At 37.7% G+C, this 11,229-nt stretch overlaps 1 pseudogene; it reads right to left on the minus strand.

Moving 5' to 3' along the window:
* Window positions 1–11,005, minus strand: part of LOC126601439 (red chlorophyll catabolite reductase, chloroplastic-like) — a 36,501-nt pseudogene extending 25,496 nt beyond the window's left edge.
* Between the last annotated feature and the right edge of the window lie 224 nt (window positions 11,006–11,229).

An 11,229-nucleotide genomic window follows, 5' to 3' on the forward strand; every position in this document is an offset into this window, starting at 1 on the left:
GAAGACTGTCTTGAAATCTTATGGTTTACAAGAGTTTGTTGAAAAAGGGTTAGAGTGCTCAGATTCGAAGAGAGATGATGAATATGATGCAAAGAAGAAGGAGAAAGAAGAATCTAGTGATGTTGGGACGATGACTCTCACGGAGAAGCTTATGAAGGATGCCAAAGCTTTGGGGCTGATTTAGGGAACTGTTTCTGATGAGATATTTCCTCGAATGTCTCACGAAGAAACTTTGAATGGAGCATGGGATGTCTTAATGCAAGAATTTCATGGTGATAAACATGTTAGAAGTGTTAAATTACAAGGTCTTCGTAGTGAATTCGAATATACCAGAATGAGAGATGATGAGTCCTTGTCTGTTTATCTTACAAAACTATTTAATCTGGTTAATCAAATAAGAAGCTATGGAGAGAAATTGTCTAGAGAGAGAATTGTGTAGAAAATGTTAATTAGCTTGCCCTCTGCATATGATCCTATATGTTATGTGATTGAGCATTCAAAGGATATAGATGTGATTGAGGTTCAAGAAGTTATTGCCTTGTTGAAGAGCTTTGCACAAAGGCTGCAGAAGCATAGTGAGAACAAAAGTGAAAGAGGTTTTGCTAGTCTCAGTGTAAACCCCAAGCATACCAATCCTTCTGGAAATCAAAACAATCAATACCACAAAAATTGGAAACCAAAATTCAAAAAATGGAATCAAAAGCCTACTTGTCAATTTGGGAAGCAAATTACAAATGCTGATAGTGGTAGAAATTCTTGCAGGTACTGTGATAAGTATCATTATGGTGAATGTTTTCTTAAAGGCAAACCTAAATGTCACAGTTGTGGGAAAATTGGTTATATTGCAAGGGACTGCAACAACAAGAAAAATGTTCAGCAACTGAATTATGCAACTCAGGTCACCTCTACTCCAACTATGTTTTATACCAGTAATGCAGTTAATATGAAGTCTATTGAAGGTGTGTGGTATGGGGATAGTGGTTGTAGTAACCACATGAATGGCAGAGAATATGTGCTAGTTGATATTGATAGAAGCATAACTGCAAAGGTAGAAATGGGCACATGACAACTAGTCAATGTTATTGGAAAAAGAAGCATAGTGGTTTACATTAAAATGGGAAGAAGATATATTAGGGAAGTTATGCTAGTCTCTTGTTTACAGGAGAATCTACTCAGTGTAGGGCACATGATGGAGCATAGATATTTTCTAATTTTTTGGGACAACAAGGTTGAGATTTATGATGACTACACTCTTTCCAATTTGGTTGCTAAAGTACCAATGAAAGGAAACATAAGTTTTCCTTTGAAGCTTCAGACTTACTTACACTTTGCTTTGAGGATAGATCTGAGTAAGTCAACATTGATCTGGCATAGAAGCATGGGACACTTAAATGTGAATAGTTTGAAGTTACTTCAGGAGCAAGAAATGGTGCTTGGATTTCCAAAGATCAAGAACACCAAGGAAGTGTGTGAAGGCTGCATTCTTGGGAAACATTGCAGAGATACTTTTCTAAGAAAAACAACAAGTAGAGCTATTAATTATCCCTCTGGAATTGGTATACACTGATGTTTGTGGACCAATGCAAACTGTTACAAAAGCTGAAAATAGGTACTTTCTCACCTTTATTATTGTACTTGGATGTGTTGGGTTTATTTCTTAAGACACAAATCTGAAGTGTTCAATGTATTTAAGAAGTTTAAAGCTATTGTTGAATTGCAAAGTGATTATAAGTTGAAGAAATTGAGAAGTGACAGAGGGGGAGAGTATATATCCATGGAGTTCAATAGGTTTTATGAAGAAATGGGAATTGAGAGACAACTCACAGTGGCCTATTCACCATAGCAGAATGGGGTGGCTGAAAGAAAGAACATGACCATTGTGGAAAGGGTTAAGTGTATGATGTTCGAAAAGAATATACCACTAGAGTTTTGGGTTGAAGCAATTAACACTGTTGTGTATGTTTTAAACAGAAGTCCAACTAAAGCTTTGGAAAGAAGAAAACCCCATTTGAAGCTTAGAGTGGAAGAAAGCCAGGGATTAATCACTTGAGAGTGTTTGATTGACTGTGCTATGCACATGTTCCAGAACAACAGAGGCAAAAACTTGATTTATCTAGCACAGGATGTGTATTTCTAAGATATGGAAGCTGTGAAAAGGGCTATAAGTTGCACAACATTGAATCTGGAATAGTTATTATCTCCAACGATGTAGTGTTTAATGAAGAAGCATGCTGGGATTGGAGTGGACAAGAAGAAAGAAGTATTTCAATTCCACTTGCTGAAATGTCCACTAAGAATGAAAGGAAGATTTGTGAATTAAGTTTAGATCAAGTTATGATATCAGAAATGCATGATATGTTATCTAGAAGTTATGAAGAATCACAAATTGAGACAGGTGCTACAGAACAAAGTCGAGGTCCTAGTTTATAAGATTTTGATCATACTCCACTTAAGTACAAAAGTATTGCATAAGTGTATGAGAAGTGCAACATGTGCATTATTGAGCCTGAACCTTTTGAAGATGTTGCTAAGGTTGAAGCATGGCAGAGAGCAATGGAGAATTAAATTACAATGATAGAGAATAATAATACTTGGGAGTTGGTTAGTAGACCATCTGATAAACTAGTGATTGGTGCCAAATGGGTTTACAAAACCAAATTGAATCTTGATAGCTCAGTGCAGAAAAACAAAGCAAGGTTGGTTGCAAAGGGCTATTCTAAGAAGTAAGAGGTAGATTTCAATGAAACCTTTGCCCCAGTTGCAAGGCTTGATACAATTAGGACACTTGTTGCACATAAAGGGTGAAAACTGTTTCAATTGGATGTAAAGTTAGCATTTCTAAATGGAGTATTACATGAAAAGGTATATATTGATCAACCTCCTGGTTTGTAATTAAAAACAAGGAAGATAAAGTTTACAGACTCAAGAAGGCATTGTATGGCCATAAATAAGCTTCAAGAGCTTGGTATGAAGAGATCAACTCCTATTTCACTAAGGCTAATTTTCATAGAAGTCCTAGTGAGGCAACACTATATATCAAGACCTATGAAAGTGGAATACTCATTATGTCATTGTATGTAGATGATATCATCTACACAAGGAGTTCACAAGATTTGATGATGGAGTTCAAAACTGAGATGATGAGATAATATGAAATGACTGACCTTGGATTGCTGCATCACTTATTGGGATTAGGTGTTCTACAAACTGAATCTTGCATTTTCTTGCACTAGAAGAAATATGCAAAGACTTTATTGGATAAATTTGGTCTTAGGGATTGCAAGGTTGTTGCTACTCCTCTTGCAATGAATGAAAAACTATCTAAAGTTGATGGAAGTGAACAAGATGATGAAAGTGTGTATAGATAGATTGTTGGGAGTCTCTTATATTTAATTGCTACAAGGCTAGATATCATGTTTACAGTAAGTCTGTTAGCCATATTCATACATAACCCTACCAGAAAACATATGGGAACAGACAAGAGGGCGCTAAGGTACATTCAAGGTACACTTGACTATGAAATGGCCTATGAAAAGGGGAAAAAACATTGATAATTGGCTATTGTGATAGTTACTGGTCAGGGAGTGAGGATGACATGAAGATTACCTCTAGATATGCATTTAATCTTGGTTCTAGAGTATTTTCTTGGGCATCAATCAAGCAAAGTAGTGTTGCTCTCTCAATTGCAGAATATGGTAGTGTAGTAGAAGCCACTGCATAAGCAATCTGGTTGAGGTTTGTACTCTCAGATTTTGGTGAAGAACAAGTTGAACCAACACAAATCATATATGACAATCCTTCAGTTATAGCAATGTATTTGATTAAGTCTTAGTTTTCCAGTCTTAATGTGAGTTGTTGGATCACAGTCCAAATGTGCAGCTAAGATGTAATTTTAGAGTTAGTGATTTGTGTTTACACATGTAACTATCTTATAGGGTAAATTACATGAATGGCTGGATTTGATTGTAATGGAAAGAAAGAATATCTCTCTCTTTCTCTCTTTCTAACTGTAATATACCCTCTCACACACGTTTGGTGTGAGGTGTGAATGAATGCAAGCAATTCTGTGAGGAACATTCTCTTTCTGCAATGTCTATGAAAATCCAATAAACCTTTCATCACCATTTTCGTTACATCTTTCCAAAATTGAGATCATAGTCTATAAGATTCTAACAGGACTCGCATAGTTTTCTATAATCTCCTTCAAGCCTTTTCCCTGCCTGCCAACCTCCGCTTCTATCCAAACCAAAATCGTCTTTGGAAACACTATGCCTCAGATGTATAGCGAGGAAGAGAAGTAGGGTTTAACCTCAACAAGTTTCTCAAGCTTCTACCGAGGTGTGTCCAATTGGGTGTCTTGATAAATGTTTGGAGGTAGTCATGGTGGAGGACTAGGTCTTTTCTTGGAGGCAGGTCAAGGATGAGGACTAGGGATGTTGGACTACTCTGGATGAGTTTAAGCAGGAAGTTTGGTGCATTTGTGGTTGGGTTTAGATATGATGAGAGACTTGTAATGTTTAGTGCTCCACCTGTTGGCAGCTCACAATGCAGCCAGCTTCCTAATATGAAATGAATCTGAAATATATGAAAGTCAATTAAGAAGAACAAAATTATTCACTTTCCTAAACCATATATAACAATAAAAACATTTTCATAAATCTTTAAACTTCAAGAGTAAAAGATAATTTGTATATTCTATATACAAAAACGCTAACTTGTTAGTAAGTTAATTTATCACTGAGTCAATAACTAGGTTAAGCCAACTGATCTGCTTCACAATAATCCTGATGATGATGTGAATTTGTCATTTTGAAATATGATCATCTTTGTACAAATTTCACTTAAATAAAAAAATATTAGTTATCTGACTGTTACTACATGAATAAGCAAACAGTGTTGTAAAAAAAATATTTGTTGAAGACGACAATCAAATAACTAAATGATTTATGGTTAGGTTAATATTTACCGGAATGATCCTTGATTTATGACCTAAAAGAAAACGGTTTGGATAATGAAATTAAAGTTATAGAGCGAATGAAAATGAGTAGTAACTTAATTTCTAACTAAACAGTGCTGTAGAGCTACTACTATATCACGTCCTACTAACATTCATAATATTTTTTCTACAAATAATTAGGTATGATGCTTATACCACACTTGTTATACTTAAAATTAATTAAAATAAAGGGTAATTAAGTCCAATATCATCCTAAAAAAATGTTCCAAATCATGACGGAACGAACACAATTTACCCTATAAATTTCTAACTCTAATAAAAAATCCAACTCTCTCTTTTAAGTTTTATGTTAAAATCTAAAACCCCAATTCGCACAAAACCATTAGTATCCACAACCCCACATTTTCACATAAATCAAAGTGAAAATTATAAAGGAGAAACAGAAGGGTTTGAGAAAATTACAGGGGAGGAGGAGAGGCCCGATCTGATGTGAGGGGATGCATGGTTGGCGCCACTCTCGTTCTGATAATATTGTACGTCGGGAGGGAGAGTACAAGGCAAGAGCTGCGAGCCAAGGCGCGTGTCTAATTCTGATACAAACTCAATCATGAGGTCCTTGTGTGGGGCCGACATGTAGAGGAAAGTCTTTGAACTTCGTTTTGCTCCCATATGATATTTTTTTGACAGTCTTGGGCCTTGGCTGGATTACACTTCCTCTTCGGGCTCATATACTTCAAACCCAGTTTGCATTTTTACTACGGGCTTCAACCCCATCGGCTCATCTTTATTATTCGGGCTAATTACATTTCACACTTTTCATATTATTATTTTCAAGATGAGTTGGGTAGTATGAAATCATATTAATCTATATCAGCGAGTTGTATCACTATTTAATCCTCAATTAAATTGATGACGTTATGAGTATGAGACATGTTTAGACCATGTGTCGACGGTGACGAAGCCGTTTAAGGATCAGAAGGGTCTCTGGCTCATCCTGCTTTTTTTTTTCTTGCTACTATAACAAATCAATGGTGTCGTATATCAATCTAATACTCTTAAAATTCAAGTATGTTCCAAATGCAAACTCTTTTCTCTTTATCACTCTTATTATGGTGCAATCTTCACTTTCCTTCCATATTCTATCAACTTTTCTTTGGCTTTAACTTATATTCCTCATATTTAAGTTTCTGGGTTTGTGCAATATTTTTAATTCTCTCTATTGATTTAGAATCTTTCGTTTTTTATGCAAATTACTTCAATTTATCATGTTCTATGTTTAAATTGCCTATATATGTGAGAGACTCTCTCATACATAAATTTCTGACTCTGTTACTGCATATAGGGTTAAAAAAAAAATAAATAAATAAAAGGAAGCAAGGCTTCTTTCACATGCCCCACTTGCCGCAAGTGACAAGCTGATTGCAATTCATACCAGGGGTGGGTTCAAAAAACCAAAAACCGAAAAAACCGAATCGAAACCGAAAAAACCGAACCAAACGAAAAAACTGAACCGAACCGAATTCTTTTGGTTCGGTTCGGTTTTAGTGATCTAGAAACCGAACCAAATTAATTAAATTAATTTTTTATTTAATTATTTATTTTGGGTATTATTTTCTAAACCCAATTTGTAAGTTAAAATGTGCTAAATCCAATGTGTTGCCAAACTCTAAACTCAAAATATTAAAAAAGGCCTATAAAAACTCTAAACCCTAACCTATTATTTCTCCCTCATATAAGGTTCCGGAACCAAACCTCCTCCTGAAGTACCTACATCCATCTCCATAGCACTGTCTACTTCTGCCTCAGCTTTCTTTTCCAAATCTACTCTCATATAACATGTAACAGAATCCATAAACATTTATTTCGGGTAGATTACTTGCGTAATTTGTGATGGAAAAGAATCCAACACACACTAAATAAATCTACCCACGCATTACTTTTACTAATCAAGTTGTCAACATGCAGTTACAAGCAAACAACCCTGATCTTTGAACAACATCCTACAATTTAACTTTTCTAAGTCATTTGTACGATTTTTGTGTTGTGAGGTTGTTAGTTTGGACTTTGGAAGACTTGATTGATTATTTTAGTTCAACTTTAAATGTTTATTTTCATTGTCTTTGATTCTAGTTAGAATGCTTATGTTATGATTGTGTTGGAGATGTTAAAACTTAAAATTTCAATGTTTTTCATTTTTTGAAAAAAAAAACAAGAAACCGAAATCGAACTGGAAAAAACCGAACCGAAAAAACCGAAAACAAAATGAACCGAACAGAAATTTCGGTTTGGTTTCGATTTTGGCAAAAAACCGAACCAATTTGAACCGAACCCACCCCTAATTGATACCCAGCATTGCAGCCTTGTCGTCAAAGGAACGTGAGCCCAACTGCTCTTTTGACCCTAAAAACTACCTAGCCTATGTGGCACGCAAGCCGAGTAATTGATAAGCTAACTACATCCTTCGGTCAAATGCGGGGTGTGCCAACTTGTCGACTGAGTTCGGCCAGAAAGTAAAATATGTGTTGATGTGGCGTTGGGTGCGCTGCTGACTTCTTGATCTTGCGACGGCGGCCGAGGAAGGAACAAGTCTCGGCCTTCGAGTTCTAGAGCCTGAAGACAAGACTGCTAGTTATGCGAAGTTCAATATCAAATTCGAGCCAAATTTTCAAACCTGTCGTTTACTCTTTAAACCTATCGGCTGTAAAAATTGTGCTATTGTCTATGATAATCGTCTCTGGCATGTCGAATCTTGTCACAATGTTTTCCTCTATGAAATTGCAAATTTTTTTGGACGTTAACTCGGCGTACGATCTTGCTTCCACCAACTTGGTGAAGTAATCAGTCATTACAAGTATCCATGCATGGTTTGCCGATCCAAATGACGGCGTGATTTTGCCAATTACATTCTTGGGCCATCCTCCAAACGGCCATACACTATGGATCGAATGAAGAAGTTCGGTTGGGACTCTCTGGATAGGTCTATGGATTTGACATTGTAAACAACTTCGTGCATATTATATGCAATCTTTTAAAATACTTGGCCAAAAATATCCATGTCGGCGGAGCAACCAACACATTTTGGGGCCCGATTGATGGGCACCACATATTCCTTCATGCACCTCTGTAATAGCTTGGGCGGCCTCTTCGGGGCCGAGACATAATAGCAACAAATTGTCCTTACCCTTTCGATACAACTCATTCAGATATACTATATAATTTGTAGCGTGTACCCTTGTCTTGTGGCCTTGCTTACCACTAGAATCATTAAGGTATCGTATAATTGATCTTCTCCTATCATCTAGCAACGTCCCGACCGCACAGATGTATATAGGAGCTTCTCCTTCAAGTAACGAAGGCAAAGACATAACTCATGTCATAATTACGTCGTCCAGTTTGAGAACTTGTTGATTAACCAAAGTCGGGTATAAATGCCGATCTATTGTACGACCTGGCCTACCTCGCCCCCCAAGAGTTCTGCGCCATAGGCTATTTAAGCCAACTCATATGCATCAGTATTCTAACAACGATAGATATATTTGAATGCAAATTATTCGACTACATAGCTGGCGACCATATGATAAGGTGTCATAGTACAACTCATGCAACGGAAAGTCTCATTGAGCTGGTTAATCACAAGTCATGAATCACCGAGGACGGATACACGGGCGACCTTCAAGTTGTGAAGAATATTAAGGTCGATGGCGAAGGCTTTGTATTCAGCCTGATTGTTCGTACAATCAAACCTAGCTTGAGAGAAAAATAGCATCTGTAATGGTTGGGCGATTGGATGATAATGTCAACCCTGGCTGAAATACATCGTCAAAAAATTGTTGTGTGGTACTGGACCCATCGAAATACATCGTAAAAAATTTGTCGTGGGTTATGACCATGCCGATTCCAACGTCGTTGCCCCCAAATCCATATGGTGAAGGATGTTGGGCAAGGAAATCGGCCAAAACTAGTCATTTGACAGCTTTTTGAGACCTTGATTTGTGTAAAAGCATCCCGATGTTCTTCTCGCCACTTGAATCGATTGGAATCTTTGAGTTTTAGGAACGTGGAGAAAGCCTTCATCTTTCCTGCCAAGTTGGAAATAAAACGGTAAAAGAAATTGATTTTTCCGAGCAATGATGGTAATTGCTTCTTGGTTGTTAGGGGTGGAGCATCGATGATTGCACGAGCCTTGTTCTAATCTACCTCGATGTCTTGATGGTGTACGAGTAAACCTAAGAAATTCCCTCCAAATACGCTAAAGGAACATGTAGTAGGGTTCATTTTAAGGTTATGTTGGTGCATACGAAGAAACGTGCACTGAAGGTCATCCAAATGTGTTCGGCAGCATTTTGACTTGACCACAACATCATCAATATATACTTTAACAATTGAACCAATCAGGTTATGAAAAATGGTGTTCATGGCACGTTGATATGTGGCAGTAGCGTTCTTAAGTCCAAATGGTATAAAAACCCATTCATAGGTCCTAAGCGCCACCGGGCATTGAAAAACAGTTTTGTGGACATCGGCCTCGGCAATGAAAATTTGATTGTAACCCGCATGGTCGTCCATGAAAGATAGAATCTCTTGGTTTGCTATGACGTCAATTAACAAGTATGAAATTGGCATGGTATATTCGTCTTTGGGAGTTTCCAAATTCAGATTATAAAAATCAATGCAAATACGTAAAGCACCACTATTCTTTTAAGACTGGGACGATATTTACCAATCATTCGTCATATCGAACTGTCCAAATAAAGCCGGCTTTTAAAAGTCGAATAATTTCTTCTTTTATGCCAAGCTGAACTTTGGTCGAGAATCGTCGTGGAGGTTGGCAGAAAGGTTTACAACTGGTTTTAATATGCAATTCGTGTTCGACCAGTGTTTAATCATTGCCAGGCACCTCATGGTAGCTCCAAGCGAAACAATCTTTAAATTCTTCAAGTAATTTACACAACTCGGCCGTCATGGGTTGAGGCAATAAAGCACTAATAAATAAAGGTTGAGGTTCATCGATCGTTCCACCATTTATTTCTTCTAAAGGGTTTTTGATTTCCGGCCGATTATCTTCGAGCTCAGTTGGTGCAGCTCAGACTTGATCAAGGGACAGGACTGGGCCGTTATCTTATCCAACAAGGAACTCTACTAAGTTCACGCCAGAATTCAGCTGTTTGGAAATGGTATACTAATGGGCCAACAGTTGTTTCATAATAGATGAAATTGCAGCCCTGCATCTGTTTTGTTGTATTGTATCAGTAATCAAGATTATCAACTAGATCGGCCAACCTAAGCCTCGTGGCCAGATGAACTACGGCCGATTTATCGTCCCAGAAGATGATGACTTAATATAGCAATGAAGGAATGCAACCAGTCTGGTGGATCCAGTCACGACCGAGCAAAGCATTGTACACGGTCTTTGAATCAACTATGAAAAAAACGGTCATATGATTTCGACCTGCGATATTTACTTTCAGAGAAAACACTCATTTAGTCTGAGACATGTCGTCTACAAAGCTGTTCATTGTCACACCTGATGGGATGAGCTCATCTTTGGAGCGTCGCAACGCCTTCATAATGGAAATCGGCATGATGTTGACTACAGCTCCACAGTCAACAAAAACTTTGGATATTGGATACCCTTCAATATGGGCCGTTACATATAACGGCTTCAAGTGGTGAAGGTTATCGATCAAAAAACGGGGGAACAGTTCGGCTAAAGCTACTTTAAGCTTATCCTCCTTACTAATCGGCTCAGCTTCTTCAGTGGCCATGAAATCAATTTGCGTAGTTTCTTCGACAACCATATTGCCATCCAAAAACTTGCTTGGGATGTGGTTGACTGGAATTATGCAGGTAAGACATGGACCATGCTGATTCCATGTTGTCGATGACCAAATGGCCTATCGGGTCACGACCCTCGTCCTTTCGATCATTTAGCAAGATGTCTTGCTCCTTGGTCGCATTAACAGGGCCATTTTCGACCACAGGTAAAACACGTTCATATGGTGCATCTGGCATGGCCGTTTCATCTTCGAGTTCAACGATTGGCTCCATTGGCGTTAAGACTTAGTCATGTGCTTACAAAGCCTTACAAGTTTGCTCTTAATATGCGACGCAAGCATCTCTTATGTCTAGATAAACGTCTAACTATGCCACACGTTCTTTTTTATTAACCGTGAGGCCGAATAATGATACAGCTGAGAATACCTCAAAATGATACCACAGGTACTGGAGGCATTCAAGAGAAAATGGGGGGTCGGATAGATTAATATCAGTAT

The sequence above is a fragment of the Malus sylvestris genome, chromosome 2, assembly GCF_916048215.2.
Source record: "Malus sylvestris chromosome 2, drMalSylv7.2, whole genome shotgun sequence".
NCBI lineage: Eukaryota > Viridiplantae > Streptophyta > Magnoliopsida > Rosales > Rosaceae > Malus > Malus sylvestris.